At 48.0% G+C, this 16,100-nt stretch overlaps 1 protein-coding gene across 4 annotated transcripts in view; it reads right to left on the bottom strand.

The window, feature by feature from the left end:
* The window catches only part of LOC138283788 (golgin subfamily B member 1-like), a 409,771-nt gene that overhangs the window by 187,302 nt on the left and 206,369 nt on the right, over positions 1–16,100 (bottom strand). The window lies entirely within an intron of this gene.

The following is a 16,100-nucleotide window of genomic DNA, read 5'->3' as shown; positions in this document are numbered from 1 at the left end:
TTGCAAGTTGCAATAATAGCACACACAGTAACAAAGCAGGTCAGATCACCCGGTTAGAAAATGTTCTAACCGGGTGAGATGATTTTCAACAGCTGACCCAGCTATGGTTATGCTGCCTTGAACTTCAAGATAGCCCATCCACCTACTGAAGGGCTCATCATAGTCCCCAGCAAGGATGTCAGCAAGTTCTGTTTCAGTTGGAAAGCCAAGACAGAGAGGAGTCAGTGAGTATTGCTGCAGGATGGCATTTTCTCAGCTACATTAATTTGTTTTGTTAAACAGTCACCTTTCCTAGTTTCCTGTGTGCAGCAGAAAGTAAACAAGGCTCATAAGAGCCCTGTTTAACTTCTCTTCCTATAACAAAACGTGCTTTTGTAAAACGCACGTTTACCTAGAAGGGCATCTTGTTGCTAAATAACAGACATTTATTGTTACCAAACTCAATAGTATTCATTTTATCAGTGTCAGAAGGATGAAACGTTGAGTGGCCCACTGGTCATACTCATGGTCCCTGCAGTAGATTCATTAGTCCACCAGACCCGGCTTGTACACCACCTTCAAAACCTCTGCACCCGGGTGTAACCGGGTCGACAGCTATGCCCTCAACATGGCCGACATAGAAGCAGGGTTAAGCATTCTAGAAGCGTTGACATCAGCACCTGAGAGCGGAAAAGGTGATAGGGAGACATGGTGTGAAGACAGCCAGGAAAACTCTGATTTCTGGGAGTTGCCTACATAAGTGGAGCGAGAGACGGAGGGAGCGGCAGAAGCAAAGGAGTGCCACCATAGGGAAGGAGAGTCAGATGATGGAAATAGCTGAACCACAGACGCACCACCAAAGAAAAGGATAGCAAGAACCGAGGCCCAGGAGACTGGGAAGTGAACCGGGGAAGAAGCAAGCAGAACCGTGACCGTTAGCGACCTGCGGCGAGAGAAGAGAAGTGAAGACCCCCTCCCGCGAGTCAGCCCGGAGAGTCAAGGCCAGCTGTCCCCAGATGCCACAATTCCAGCCTTGAGTCATGGCCACGGGCAAGTCTCATGTTGGGGTTTTCTGGGTCGGTGGTGGAGATAAAACAGTACACACTGCAAAAGGGAAAGGCAGTGAACAATGTGAGTGGGGACGAAAGGGAGACACCTCTAGTGACACAGTTCTGAGTACTGAGCACAAAGACACACAGGTGTTGGTGACGGGCTCCACAGACACAGAGAACATAGTCTCAGTGACTCTCTCCGAGTCATTTCGACACCATAAAAGGAAACACCAGACCTGAGACCATAGGCACAGTTTTGCCTACAGTCCAGAGAAAAGTGTTAGCCAGGATAACACCACTTGTCGACGTCACCACTGAGATTCACTAACTAAAGGACTAAGAATTACTTTTCTTTGAGTGTTGGTTACCCCTTACCATTCCCAATAGTGAAGGAGAACAATAAAAATACCATCCATCACCCGATAACAAGAGGTCAAGGTTGTCTTTACTCTCTTTACAGTGGCGTCAGAAGGGGGATTTCAAGTTCCAAAAAGAGAGTGGAAATGACCCAACCCATTACAATCGGTGAGGTGGTCAAGCAGCAGGCTGAGGGACAGAGTCATTTGCAGCTGGTTGCAAGACAGGATAGTGAAAACTTGCAGACCACCTTCATATCCCATGCCTCCTTGGTAGCTGAGGCTCAACAAGCCCAAGACACAGCTATCCTCAAATTAGTGGATGCTATCACTAACGCCAAGGTTCATCCAAAAGTACCTAGCATAGTCCTACGGAAATATCAAAAGGGGAAGACCGGATTCGTTTTTTACCAACTTCGAAAGGGTCGCATCCACAGCGGCATGGCCCGGGAAGCGCTGGGGACAGTACATCGCCACACTCCTGTCTGGTGAGTTACAATCTGATTATCAGGCTGCTAACCAAGCATGGTTACCTCATATGAGGATATAAAATGGCCAATTCTTCAAAGGCTAGTTTGTGGACCAGAATATTATCGTGCCAGTTTCCAAAGAGAAAAATGGGACCACAACAATAACTCTAGAGTTCTCTTTTACAGACTCCAGGGCCTGGCCTACAAATGGTTAAAACCCACCAGCTCCACTATGGTGGAAATCGTTGAGAAAATAATACTCGAACAGTTCCTGGAAGCCCTTCCTAGTTCAACACGCTCATGAGTGAGATACATCCTAAATTGTCAATGACAAGATCTAGCCTATCTCTATCTTTCATCACTTGAGTTTAGGCCCATCACGTCCAAGACCCCTCTTCTTTCTTCAAGCCAAGGATGGAGCCCTTAAAATCTCTAATAACGCCTTCACAGGAAGCTAAGACAGTCCTCTAGGGTCCCGGGAGGGAAGCCGGACAAGGACCACAGTGTTATAATTGTGCAGAATGGGGCCATATAGCCCATAACTGTCCCCAAACCCACCCTTCCACCAAACCTATATATAGCTACTGGTGATATGCTGCATAGAATGTTGACTACTAATCAGGCTACCCAAGTCTTGCCTAAACTCTCAAAGCCATCTTGTGCTATGCAGCCAGATTGATCACTCAAACAATAACATTTTACAGAATTGCTCCCATTCTTCACTCCAAAAAGTAGTTGACACTGGACTTTCGCTCGAAAAACAGCTTGCGTCACACACAACGTGATACACCTTAATTCAGGTCGTACACCAGGCAAACTGTAAATATCCAGTAAAAATTACAAATCAAGAAGCAAATCTGAACACCTACTTAAAATCCTTTGTTTAAAAAAAATGCCCACCATAAAGCGCACCTTATTCGGGGGCTCACCCCTGATCTGGAATGGCATTGTAACCCATATAAGACTTGCACCCTTCATCATAAATCTTCAGAGCCCAACCTATTAAACCTATCCGTAACATCATTCACTTTGTTTACGACTTCTGATGCAGACTTCCCACTGTTTCACTACTGATGTAATGGAGCTGATCTCTACTATATAATTCAGTCAGTTACACTAATAGTCACATTGGCTCCAGTTACGACCCTGGCGGTCTGAAGACCTCCAGAGTCACGGTGGTGGTCGGACCGCCAGCACTGCTACTCTTCCATCACCGGATGGACTGGCGGTCCTAATCCCCCAGGGCACCGCTGCAAGCAGCACTGCCCTGGGGATTATGACTCCCCTTTTCGCCAGCAGTTTCATAGCAGAGACAGGGTGCAGGGGGCTCCTGCACTGCCCATGCACTTGGTATGGGAAGTGCAGGGCCCCCCGGCAAGCCTCGTCGCAAAGTTTACTGTCTGCTCTGCAGACAGTGAACATCGCGACTGGCGCTGGTGCACCCTAAGCACTACAGCTTTGCCGCCAGCTCGATTATCAGCCGGAAACAATGCTGTAGGCCGTTTCCCTCTGCACCAGCAGGCGTAAAATCTGTTTCCGCCCGCTGACCCAGCGTGAAACTCGTAATGGGGGCCGCGAGGAGGCGGCCACATTGGCGGCAACCTGCCAGTCGGGACTTCAGCGGACAGTGTAAACCGTCCGCCGAAGTCATAATGACCGCCATTATGTCAAATTCTTATTACAATGTGAGATCCATGTCTTCAGTACAAACCGACTACACCCTCACTCTGTGCTCTTTTCCATAACTGTGGTTTATTACAAACAAATATGTAGCTTACTAGTGTATAGTTGCTCTGTTTATGTTTTGTTACTGTTGACTACAAATGCATCCCTTAAGTGCCCTACAACAGTGGTTCCCAAACACTTTAGAACCACAGCCCACTTTTTTATAAAGACAAATGTTTGCAACGCACCTAGCTTTAGAGGGCATGAGGTGGGCGATTGTTTCAATGCAACTAAAACATTGTGTGGTACCATACTATCATTTGCAGTTAGCGCACTTTCCACTGAAATGGTCACTAAAACTTCACAGAGGTGGAGTTTTACTGATAAAATTATGTTGCGCAAAATTCATAATATGTGGAAATCGAGTTTCAGTATCATTTGTGTATCAACAAGTAAAGTGTCTTGATTCGTTTCAATCCTATTAAAATGTTTCCATCACACTTCAGAATTACAAAAAATTGGCTTTCTGCTTGCTTTTTTAACTTCTAAATGTGTACAGTTTATTTATTAGTATTTACATTTTGTTGTGTGTCGCAAAAAAAATGACAACTTGCAGCCCTTGCCGTCAAACACCTGTTCTCCAGCAAGACTGTCACATGGTTCCCTTTACCTTTCTTTCTCTACCTGTTAAGTAAGAAGAATTTGTAAACACCTATCCCCATGTTAAGAAAAGCAGCAGTTTGTCAGGAGACATAGCCTGACATTTGGCATCTGTTGAAGCACAGCAAAAGTGACGAGATAAATACAGAATTGAAGCATTTTTATTTGTAGCTTTAACTTTTGCGACCCGCCAAAAATTGGCTCACGATCACCACACACTGTTTGGGACTCAATGCCTTGTAGTAATAGTGAGCCACCCACAAATTTATATAAGCTTTCACTTGCATCAAGGATGTAATTTTAAGTCACTTCTTTTTCACTTGCAGATCTTGTGCACATTATTATCCTATTACCCTTTGTTCTAAAACCATTTGTCATTTTTCTGGCTCTAGCAGCCCTATAATAAAAAGAAACCTTAGAATACAAAATAAAGAAAATTGGAGTTGCAAACACTGTGTGCTTCTTTGAAGGCCTTCACATGCTCAGTTTCCATCTGCCATTTGTAAGGGTACCTGAATATAAAGGTTTGACTGGTAGTGGCTTTAAAGATCAAGTGGATTACTCAGCTTCCTCTTTTTGCTAAGGTGTGAAAGATCTTTCTTCAGCTTCCGAAGGTGCTTTTTCATAGGGCTCTTAAGGTGGTGTAGATCTGAACCTGCTTCTTCTCCCTGAACCCAACATGAAAGCAAACACTTTACATCAAGGAAGATATAACCAACTTTGACTGTTTCTTCCTTAAGGTCTACAAGTGCCTCTTCAAGTCACACTTAACCTGCTTCACCAGCCAATGGCTGTTAGAGACAATAAAGGCAAAAGGGATGATGATCTGCAACGGATATATACCTCCTAGACTGGAAGCCTGAACACTTGGAAGTTGACAAATGTAAGGAAATGCCTCCTTGGCATGGTTGCCCCCTGACTTTTTGCCTTTGCTGATGCTATGTTTACAATTGAAAGTGTGCTGAGGCCTGCTAACCAGGCCCCAGCACCAGTGTTCTTTCCCTAACCTGTACTTTTGTATCCACAATTGGCAGACCCTGGCATCCAGATAAGTCCCTTATAACTGGTACTTCTAGTACCAAGGGCCCTGATGCCAAGGAAGGTCTCTAAGGGCTGCAGCATGTCTTATGCCACCCTGGAGACCTCTCACTCAGCACAGACACACTGCTTGCCAGCTTGTGTGTGCTAGTGAGAACAAAACGAGTAAGTCGACATGGCACTCCCCTCAGGGTGCCATGCCAGCCTCTCACTGCCTATGCAGTATAGGTAAGACACCCCTCTAGCAGGCCTTACAGCCCTAAGGCAGGGTGCACTATACCATAGGTGAGGGTACCAGTGCATGAGCATGGTACCCCTACAGTGTCTAAACAAAACCTTAGACATTGTAAGTGCAGGGTAGCCATAAGAGTATATGGTCTGGGAGTCTGTCAAACACGAACTCCACAGCACCATAATGGCTACACTGAAAACTGGGAAGTTTGGTATCAAACTTCTCAGCACAATAAATGCACACTGATGCCAGTGTACATTTTATTGTAAAATACACCACAGAGGGCACCTTAGAGGTGCCCCCTGAAACTTAACCGACTATCTGTGTAGGCTGACTAGTTTTAGCAGCCTGCCACAAACCGAGACATGTTGCTGGCCCCATGGGGAGAGTGCCTTTGTCACTCTGAGGCCAGTAACAAAGCCTGCACTGGGTGGAGATGCTAACACCTCCCCCAGGCAGGAATTGTCACACCTGGCGGTGAGCCTCAAAGGCTCACCTCCTTTGTGCCAACCCAGCAGGACACTCCAGCTAGTGGAGTTGCCCGCCCCCTCCGGCCAGGCCCCACTTTTGGCGGCAAGGCCGGAGAAAATAATGAGAAAAACAAGGAGGAGTCACTGGCCAGTCAGGACAGCCCCTAAGGTGTCCTGAGCTGAGGTGACTCTAACTTTTAGAAATCCTCCATCTTGCAGATGGAGGATTCCCCCAATAGGGTTAGGATTGTGACCCCCTCCCCTTGGGAGGAGGCACAAAGAGGGTGTACCCACCCTCAGGGCTAGTAGCCATTGGCTACTAACCCCCCAGACCTAAACACGCCCTTAAATTTAGTATTTAAGGGCTACCCTGAACCCTAGAAAATCAGATTCCTGCAACTACAACAAGAAGGACTGCCCAGCTGAAAACCCCTGCAGCGGAAGACCAGAAGACGACAACTGCCTTGGCTCCAGAAACTCACCGGCCTGTCTCCTGCCTTCCAAAGATCCTGCTCCAGCGACGCCTTCCAAAGGGACCAGCGACCTCGACATCCTCTGAGGACTGCCCCTGCTTCGAAAAGACAAGAAACTCCCGAGGACAGCGGACCTGCTCCAAGAAAGGCTGCGACTCTGTTTCCAGCAGCTTTAAAGAACCCTGCAAGCTCCCCGCAAGAAGCGTGAGACTTGCAACACTGCACCCGGCGACCCCGACTCGGCTGGTGGAGATCCGACACCTCAGGAGGGACCCCAGGACTACTCTGATACTGTGAGTACCAAAACCTGTCCCCCCTGAGCCCCCACAGCGCCGCCTGCAGAGGGAATCCCGAGGCTTCCCCTGACCGCGACTCTTTGAACCTAAAGTCCCGACGCCTGGGAGAGACCCTGCACCCGCAGCCCCCAGGACCTGAAGGACCGGACTTTCACTGGAGGAGTGACCCCCAGGAGTCCCTCTCCCTCGCCCAAGTGGAGGTTTCCCCGAGGAATCCCCCCCTTGCCTGCCTGCAGCGCTGAAGAGATCCCGAGATCTCTCATAGACTAACATTGCGAACCCGACGCTTGTTTCTACACTGCACCCGGCCGCCCCCGCGCCGCTGAGGGTGAAATTTCTGTGTGGACTTGTGTCCCCCCCGGTGCCCTACAAAACCCCCCTGGTCTGCCCCCCGAAGACGCGGGTACTTACCTGCAAGCAGACCGGAACCGGGGCACCCCCTTCTCTCCATTCTAGCCTATGTGTTTTGGGCACCACTTTGAACTCTGCACCTGACCGGCCCTGAGCTGCTGGTGTGGTGACTTTGGGGTTGCTCTGAACCCCCAACGGTGGGCTACCTTGGACCAAGAACTAAGCCCTGTAAGTGTCTTACTTACCTGGTTAACCTAACAAATACTTACCTCCCCTAGGAACTGTGAAAATTGCACTAAGTGTCCACTTTTAAAACAGCTATTTGTGAATAACTTGAAAAGTATACATGCAATTTTGATGATTTGAAGTTCCTAAAGTACTTACCTGCAATACCTTTCGAATGAGATATTACATGTAGAATTTGAACCTGTGGTTCTTAAAATAAACTAAGAAAAGATATTTTTCTATACAAAAACCTATTGGCTGGATTTGTCTCTGAGTGTGTGTACCTCATTTATTGTCTATGTGTATGTACAACAAATGCTTAACACTACTCCTTGGATAAGCCTACTGCTCGACCACACTACCACAAAATAGAGCATTAGTATTATCTATTTTTACCACTATTTTACCTCTAAGGGGAACCCTTGGACTCTGTGCATGCTATTCCTTACTTTGAAATAGCACATACAGAGCCAACTTCCTACATTGGTGGATCAGCGGTGGGGTACAAGACTTTGCATTTGCTGGACTACTCAGCCAATACCTGATCACACGACAAATTCCAAAATTGTCATTAGAAATTCATTTTTGCAATTTGAAAAGTTTGCTAAATTCTTAAAAGACCTGCTAGGGCCTTGTGTTAGATCCTGTTTAGCATTTCTTTTAGAGTTTAAAAGTTTGTAAAAGTTTGAATTAGATTCTAGAACCAGTTGTAGATTCTTAAAAAGTATTCCAACTTTTAGAAGCAAAATGTCTAGCACAGATGTGACTGTGGTGGAACTCGACACCACACTTTACCTCCATCTTAAGATGAGGGAGCTAAGGTCACTCTGTAAAATAAAGAAAATAACAATGGGCCCCAAACCTACCAAAATACAGCTCCAGGAGCTTTTGGCAGAGTTTGAAAAGGCCAACCCCTCTGAGGGTGGCAACTCAGAGGAAGAGGATAGTGACTTGGAGGACAATTCCCCCCTACCAGTCCTATCTAAGGAGAACAGGGTCCCTCAAACCCTGACTCCAAAAATAATAGTCAGAGATGCTGGTTCCCTCACAGGAGAGACCAACACCTCTGAAATCACTGAGGATAGCCCCAGTGAAGAGGACATCCAGTTAGCCAGGATGGCCAAAAGATTGGCTTTGGAAAGACAAATCCTAGCCATAGAAAGGGAAAGACAAGAGATGGGCCTAGGACCCATCAATGGTGGCAGCAATATAAATAGGGTCAGAGATTCTCCTGACATGTTAAAAATCCCCAAAGGGATTGTGACAAAATTTGAAGATGGTGATGACATCACCAAGTGGTTCACAGCTTTTGAGAGGGCTTGTGTAACCAGAAAAGTGAACAGATCTCACTGGGGTGCTCTCCTTTGGGAAATGTTCACTGGAAAGTGTAGGGATAGACTCCTCACACTCTCTGGAAAAGATGCAGAATCTTATGACCTCATGAAGGGTACCCTGATTGAGGGCTTTGGATTCTCCACTGAGGAGTACAGGATTAGGTTCAGGGGGGCTCAAAAATCCTCGAGCCAGACCTGGGTTGACTTTGTTGACTACTCAGTGAAAACACTAGATGGTTGGATTCAAGGCAGTGGTGTAAGTAATTATGATGGGCTGTACAATTTATTTGTGAAAGAACACCTATTGAGTAATTGTTTCAATGATAAACTGCATCAGCATCTGGTAGACCTAGGACCAATTTCTCCCCAAGAATTGGGAAAGAAGGCGGACCATTGGGTCAAGACAAGGGTGTCCAAGACTTCAACAGGGGGTGACCAAAAGAAAGGGGTCACAAAGACTCCCCAGGGGAAGGGTGATGAGACAACCAAAACTAAAAATAGTAAAGAGTCTTCTACAGGCCCCCAAAAACCTGCACAGGAGGGTGGGCCCAGAGCCTCTTCACAAAACAATGGGTACAAGGGTAAAAACTTTGATCCCAAAAAGGCCTGGTGTCATAGCTGTAAACAGCATGGACACCAAACTGGAGACAAGGCCTGTCCCAAGAAAGGTTCCACTCCAAACTCCCATCCAGGTAACACTGGTATGGCTAGTCTCCAAGTGGGATCAACAGTGTGCCCAGAGCAAATCAGGGTCCACACTGAAGCTACTCTAGTTTCTGAGGGTGGGGTGGATTTAGCCACACTAGCTGTCTGGCCGCCTAACATGCAAAAATACAGACAGCAACTCTTAATTAATGGGAATAGAATAGAGGGCCTGAGGGATACAGGTGCCAGTGTCACCATGGTGACAGAGAAACTGGTTTCCCCTGGCCAATACCTGACTGGAAAAACTTACACAGTCACCAACGCTGACAATCAGAAAAAAGTACATCCCATGGCAATGGTTACTTTAGAATGGGGAGGGGTCAATGGCCTGAAACAGGTGGTGGTCTCCTCAAATATCCCAGTGGACTGTCTGCTTGGAAATGACCTGGAGTCCTCAGCATGGGCTGAGGTAGAACTAAAAACCCATGCAGCAATGCTGGGTATCCCTGAACTGGTGTGTGTGAAAACAAGAGCACAGTGCAAGGCACAGGGTGAACAAGTAGAGCTGGAGTCTGGAAGAATGGCCCAGCCTACCAAGAGAACAGGAAAGTCAGTTGGGAAACCAACTGCAACACAGCAAAAGAAAGGGAACCTCTCTTCTCAGGAAGAAGTTCTGCCCTCTGAGGGAACTGAGCCTTTGGAGCTTGAACCTTACCAGGTTGAGCTCTTAGGCCCAGGGGGACCCTCAAGGGAGGAGCTGTGTAAGGGACAAGAAACCTGTCCCTCTCTTGAAGGCCTTAGGCAGCAAGCTGCTGAAGAGTCCAAAGGCAAGAAAAATGGAACGCATAGGGTCTATTGGGAAGATGGACTCCTGTACACTGAGGCCAGAGACCCCAAACCTGGTGCCACTAGGAGAGTGGTAGTGCCTCAGCTGTTCAGAGAGTTCATCCTAACATTGGCCCATGACATTCCCCTTGCTGGACATTTGGGACAAACCAAGACGTGGGAGAGGTTAGTCAACCACTTCTACTGGCCCAATATGTCCAACATGGTTAAGGAGTTTTGCCTCTCCTGCCCCACCTGTCAAGCCAGTGGTAAGACAGGTGGGCATCCAAAGGCCCCCCTCATTCCACTTCCAGTGGTGGGGGTTCCCTTTGAAAGAGTGGGTGTGGACATAGTTGGTCCACTGGAACCTCCCACAGCCTCAGGAAATATGTATATCCTGGTAGTAGTGGATCATGCTACCAGGTACCCTGAAGCTATTCCCCTTAGGTCGACTACTGCCCCTGCAGTAGCCAAGGCCCTCATTGGTATCTTTACCAGAGTGGGTTTCCCTAAGGAGGTGGTGTCTGACAGAGGTACCAACTTCATGTCAGCATACCTAAAGCACATGTGGAATGAGTGTGGAGTGACTTATAAATTCACTACACCATACCATCCACAAACTAATGGCTTGGTTGAGAGATTCAACAAGACATTAAAAGGCATGATCATGGGGCTCCCAGAAAAGCTCAAAAGGAGATGGGATGTCCTCTTGCCATGTCTGCTTTTCGCTTACAGAGAGGTGCCACAGAAGGGAGTAGGATTCTCACCCTTTGAACTTCTGTTTGGTCATCCTGTAAGGGGACCACTTGCCCTTGTTAAAGAAGGCTGGGAGAGACCTCTCCATGAGCCTAAACAGGACATAGTGGACTATGTACTTGGCCTTCGCTCTAGAATGGCAGAGTACATGGAAAAGGCAACCAAAAACCTTGAGGCCAGCCAACAGCTCCAGAAGTTTTGGTATGACCAAAAGGCTGCACTGGTTGAGTTCCAACCAGGGCAGAAAGTCTGGGTTCTGGAGCCTGTGGCTCCCAGGGCACTCCAGGACAAATGGAGTGGCCCTTACCCAGTACTAGAAAGGAAGAGTCAGGTCACCTACCTGGTGGACCTGGGCACAAGCAGGAGCCCCAAGAGGGTGATCCATGTAAACCGCCTTAAGCTCTTCCACGACAGGGCTGATGTCAATCTGTTGATGGTAACAGATGAGGATCAGGAGGCAGAGAGTGAACCTCTCCCTGATCTTCTGTCATCAGACCCAAAAGATGGCACAGTAGATGGAGTGATCTACTCAGACACCCTCTCTGGCCAACAGCAAGCTGATTGTAGGAGAGTCCTACAACAGTTTCCTGAACTCTTCTCCTTAACCCCTGGTCAGACACACCTGTGTACCCATGATGTGGACACAGGAGACAGCATGCCTGTCAAGAACAAAATCTTTAGACAATCTGACCATGTTAAGGAAAGCATCAAGGTGGAAGTCCACAAGATGCTGGAATTGGGAGTAATTGAGCGCTCTGACAGCCCCTGGGCTAGCCCAGTGGTCTTAGTCCCCAAACCTCACACCAAAGATGGAAAGAAAGAGATGAGGTTTTGTGTGGACTACAGAGGGCTCAATTCTGTCACCAAGACAGATGCTCATCCAATTCCAAGAGCTGATGAGCTCATAGACAAATTAGGTGCTGCCAAATTCTTAAGTACCTTTGACTTAACAGCAGGGTACTGGCAAATAAAAATGGCACCGGGAGCAAAAGAGAAAACAGCATTCTCCACACCTGATGGGCATTATCAGTTTACTGTTATGCCCTTTGGTTTAAAGAATGCCCCTGCCACCTTCCAAAGGTTGGTGAATCAAGTCCTTGCTGGTTTGGAGTCCTTTAGCACAGCTTATCTTGATGATATTGCTGTCTTTAGCTCCACCTGGCAGGATCACCTGGTCCACCTGAAGAAGGTTTTGAAGGCTCTGCAATCTGCAGGCCTCTCTATCAAGGCATCCAAATGCCAGATAGGGCAGGGAACTGTGGTTTACTTGGGACACCTTGTAGGTGGAGGCCAAGTTCAGCCACTCCAACCCAAGATCCAGACTATTCTGGACTGGGTAGCTCCAAAAACCCAGACTCAAGTCAGGGCATTCCTTGGCTTGACTGGGTATTACAGGAGGTTTGTGAAGGGATATGGATCCATTGTGACAGCCCTCACTGAACTCACCTCCAAGAAAATGCCCAAGAAAGTGAACTGGACTGTGGAATGCCAACAGGCCTTTGACACCCTGAAACAAGCAATGTGCTCAGCACCAGTTCTAAAAGCTCCAGATTATTCTAAGCAGTTCATTGTGCAGACTGATGCCTCTGAACATGGGATAGGGGCAGTTTTGTCCCAAACAAATGATGATGGCCTTGACCAGCCTGTTGCTTTCATTAGCAGGAGGTTACTCCCCAGGGAGCAGCGTTGGAGTGCCATTGAGAGGGAGGCCTTTGCTGTGGTTTGGTCCCTGAAGAAGCTGAGACCATACCTCTTTGGGACTCACTTCCTAGTTCAAACTGACCACAGACCTCTCAAATGGCTGATGCAAATGAAAGGTGAAAATCCTAAACTGTTGAGGTGGTCCATCTCCCTACAGGGAATGGACTTTATAGTGGAACACAGACCTGGGACTGCCCATGCCAATGCAGATGGCCTTTCCAGGTTCTTCCACTTAGAAAATGAAGACTCTCTTGGGAAAGGTTAGTCTCATCCTCTTTCGTTTGGGGGGGGGGTTGTGTAAGGAAATGCCTCCTTGGCATGGTTGCCCCCTGACTTTTTGCCTTTGCTGATGCTATGTTTACAATTGAAAGTGTGCTGAGGCCTGCTAACCAGGCCCCAGCACCAGTGTTCTTTCCCTAACCTGTACTTTTGTATCCACAATTGGCAGACCCTGGCATCCAGATAAGTCCCTTATAACTGGTACTTCTAGTACCAAGGGCCCTGATGCCAAGGAAGGTCTCTAAGGGCTGCAGCATGTCTTATGCCACCCTGGAGACCTCTCACTCAGCACAGACACACTGCTTGCCAGCTTGTGTGTGCTAGTGAGAACAAAACGAGTAAGTCGACATGGCACTCCCCTCAGGGTGCCATGCCAGCCTCTCACTGCCTATGCAGTATAGGTAAGACACCCCTCTAGCAGGCCTTACAGCCCTAAGGCAGGGTGCACTATACCATAGGTGAGGGTACCAGTGCATGAGCATGGTACCCCTACAGTGTCTAAACAAAACCTTAGACATTGTAAGTGCAGGGTAGCCATAAGAGTATATGGTCTGGGAGTCTGTCAAACACGAACTCCACAGCACCATAATGGCTACACTGAAAACTGGGAAGTTTGGTATCAAACTTCTCAGCACAATAAATGCACACTGATGCCAGTGTACATTTTATTGTAAAATACACCACAGAGGGCACCTTAGAGGTGCCCCCTGAAACTTAACCGACTATCTGTGTAGGCTGACTAGTTTTAGCAGCCTGCCACAAACCGAGACATGTTGCTGGCCCCATGGGGAGAGTGCCTTTGTCACTCTGAGGCCAGTAACAAAGCCTGCACTGGGTGGAGATGCTAACACCTCCCCCAGGCAGGAATTGTCACACCTGGCGGTGAGCCTCAAAGGCTCACCTCCTTTGTGCCAACCCAGCAGGACACTCCAGCTAGTGGAGTTGCCCGCCCCCTCCGGCCAGGCCCCACTTTTGGCGGCAAGGCCGGAGAAAATAATGAGAAAAACAAGGAGGAGTCACTGGCCAGTCAGGACAGCCCCTAAGGTGTCCTGAGCTGAGGTGACTCTAACTTTTAGAAATCCTCCATCTTGCAGATGGAGGATTCCCCCAATAGGGTTAGGATTGTGACCCCCTCCCCTTGGGAGGAGGCACAAAGAGGGTGTACCCACCCTCAGGGCTAGTAGCCATTGGCTACTAACCCCCCAGACCTAAACACGCCCTTAAATTTAGTATTTAAGGGCTACCCTGAACCCTAGAAAATCAGATTCCTGCAACTACAAGAAGGACTGCCCAGCTGAAAACCCCTGCAGCGGAAGACCAGAAGACGACAACTGCCTTGGCTCCAGAAACTCACCGGCCGGTCTCCTGCCTTCCAAAGATCCTGCTCCAGCGACGCCTTCCAAAGGGACCAGCGACCTCGACATCCTCTGAGGACTGCCCCTGCTTCGAAAAGACAAGAAACTCCCGAGGACAGCGGACCTGCTCCAAGAAAGGCTGCGACTCTGTTTCCAGCAGCTTTAAAGAACCCTGCAAGCTCCCCGCAAGAAGCGTGAGACTTGCAACACTGCACCCGGCGACCCCGACTCGGCTGGTGGAGATCCGACACCTCAGGAGGGACCCCAGGACTACTCTGATACTGTGAGTACCAAAACCTGTCCCCCCTGAGCCCCCACAGCGCCGCCTGCAGAGGGAATCCCGAGGCTTCCCCTGACCGCGACTCTTTGAACCTAAAGTCCCGACGCCTGGGAGAGACCCTGCACCCGCAGCCCCCAGGACCTGAAGGACCGGACTTTCACTGGAGGAGTGACCCCCAGGAGTCCCTCTCCCTCGCCCAAGTGGAGGTTTCCCCGAGGAATCCCCCCCTTGCCTGCCTGCAGCGCTGAAGAGATCCCGAGATCTCTCATAGACTAACATTGCGAACCCGACGCTTGTTTCTACACTGCACCCGGCCGCCCCCGCGCCGCTGAGGGTGAAATTTCTGTGTGGACTTGTGTCCCCCCCGGTGCCCTACAAAACCCCCCTGGTCTGCCCCCCGAAGACGCGGGTACTTACCTGCAAGCAGACCGGAACCGGGGCACCCCCTTCTCTCCATTCTAGCCTATGTGTTTTGGGCACCACTTTGAACTCTGCACCTGACCGGCCCTGAGCTGCTGGTGTGGTGACTTTGGGGTTGCTCTGAACCCCCAACGGTGGGCTACCTTGGACCAAGAACTAAGCCCTGTAAGTGTCTTACTTACCTGGTTAACCTAACAAATACTTACCTCCCCTAGGAACTGTGAAAATTGCACTAAGTGTCCACTTTTAAAACAGCTATTTGTGAATAACTTGAAAAGTATACATGCAATTTTGATGATTTGAAGTTCCTAAAGTACTTACCTGCAATACCTTTCGAATGAGATATTACATGTAGAATTTGAACCTGTGGTTCTTAAAATAAACTAAGAAAAGATATTTTTCTATACAAAAACCTATTGGCTGGATTTGTCTCTGAGTGTGTGTACCTCATTTATTGTCTATGTGTATGTACAACAAATGCTTAACACTACTCCTTGGATAAGCCTACTGCTCGACCACACTACCACAAAATAGAGCATTAGTATTATCTATTTTTACCACTATTTTACCTCTAAGGGGAACCCTTGGACTCTGTGCATGCTATTCCTTACTTTGAAATAGCACATACAGAGCCAACTTCCTACATTGGTGGATCAGCGGTGGGGTACAAGACTTTGCATTTGCTGGACTACTCAGCCAATACCTGATCACACGACAAATTCCAAAATTGTCATTAGAAATTCATTTTTGCAATTTGAAAAGTTTGCTAAATTCTTAAAAGACCTGCTAGGGCCTTGTGTTAGATCCTGTTTAGCATTTCTTTTAGAGTTTAAAAGTTTGTAAAAGTTTGAATTAGATTCTAGAACCAGTTGTAGATTCTTAAAAAGTATTCCAACTTTTAGAAGCAAAATGTCTAGCACAGATGTGACTGTGGTGGAACTCGACACCACACTTTACCTCCATCTTAAGATGAGGGAGCTAAGGTCACTCTGTAAAATAAAGAAAATAACAATGGGCCCCAAACCTACCAAAATACAGCTCCAGGAGCTTTTGGCAGAGTTTGAAAAGGCCAACCCCTCTGAGGGTGGCAACTCAGAGGAAGAGGATAGTGACTTGGAGGACAATTCCCCCCTACCAGTCCTATCTAAGGAGAACAGGGTCCCTCAAACCCTGACTCCAAAAATAATAGTCAGAGATGCTGGTTCCCTCACAGGAGAGACCAACACCTCTGAAATCAC

This window comes from Pleurodeles waltl, chromosome 3_1, assembly GCF_031143425.1.
Source record: "Pleurodeles waltl isolate 20211129_DDA chromosome 3_1, aPleWal1.hap1.20221129, whole genome shotgun sequence".
NCBI lineage: Eukaryota > Metazoa > Chordata > Amphibia > Caudata > Salamandridae > Pleurodeles > Pleurodeles waltl.
The sequence above is the reverse complement of the archived record's forward strand: the minus strand, read 5'-3'. Positions and strand labels throughout refer to the sequence as shown.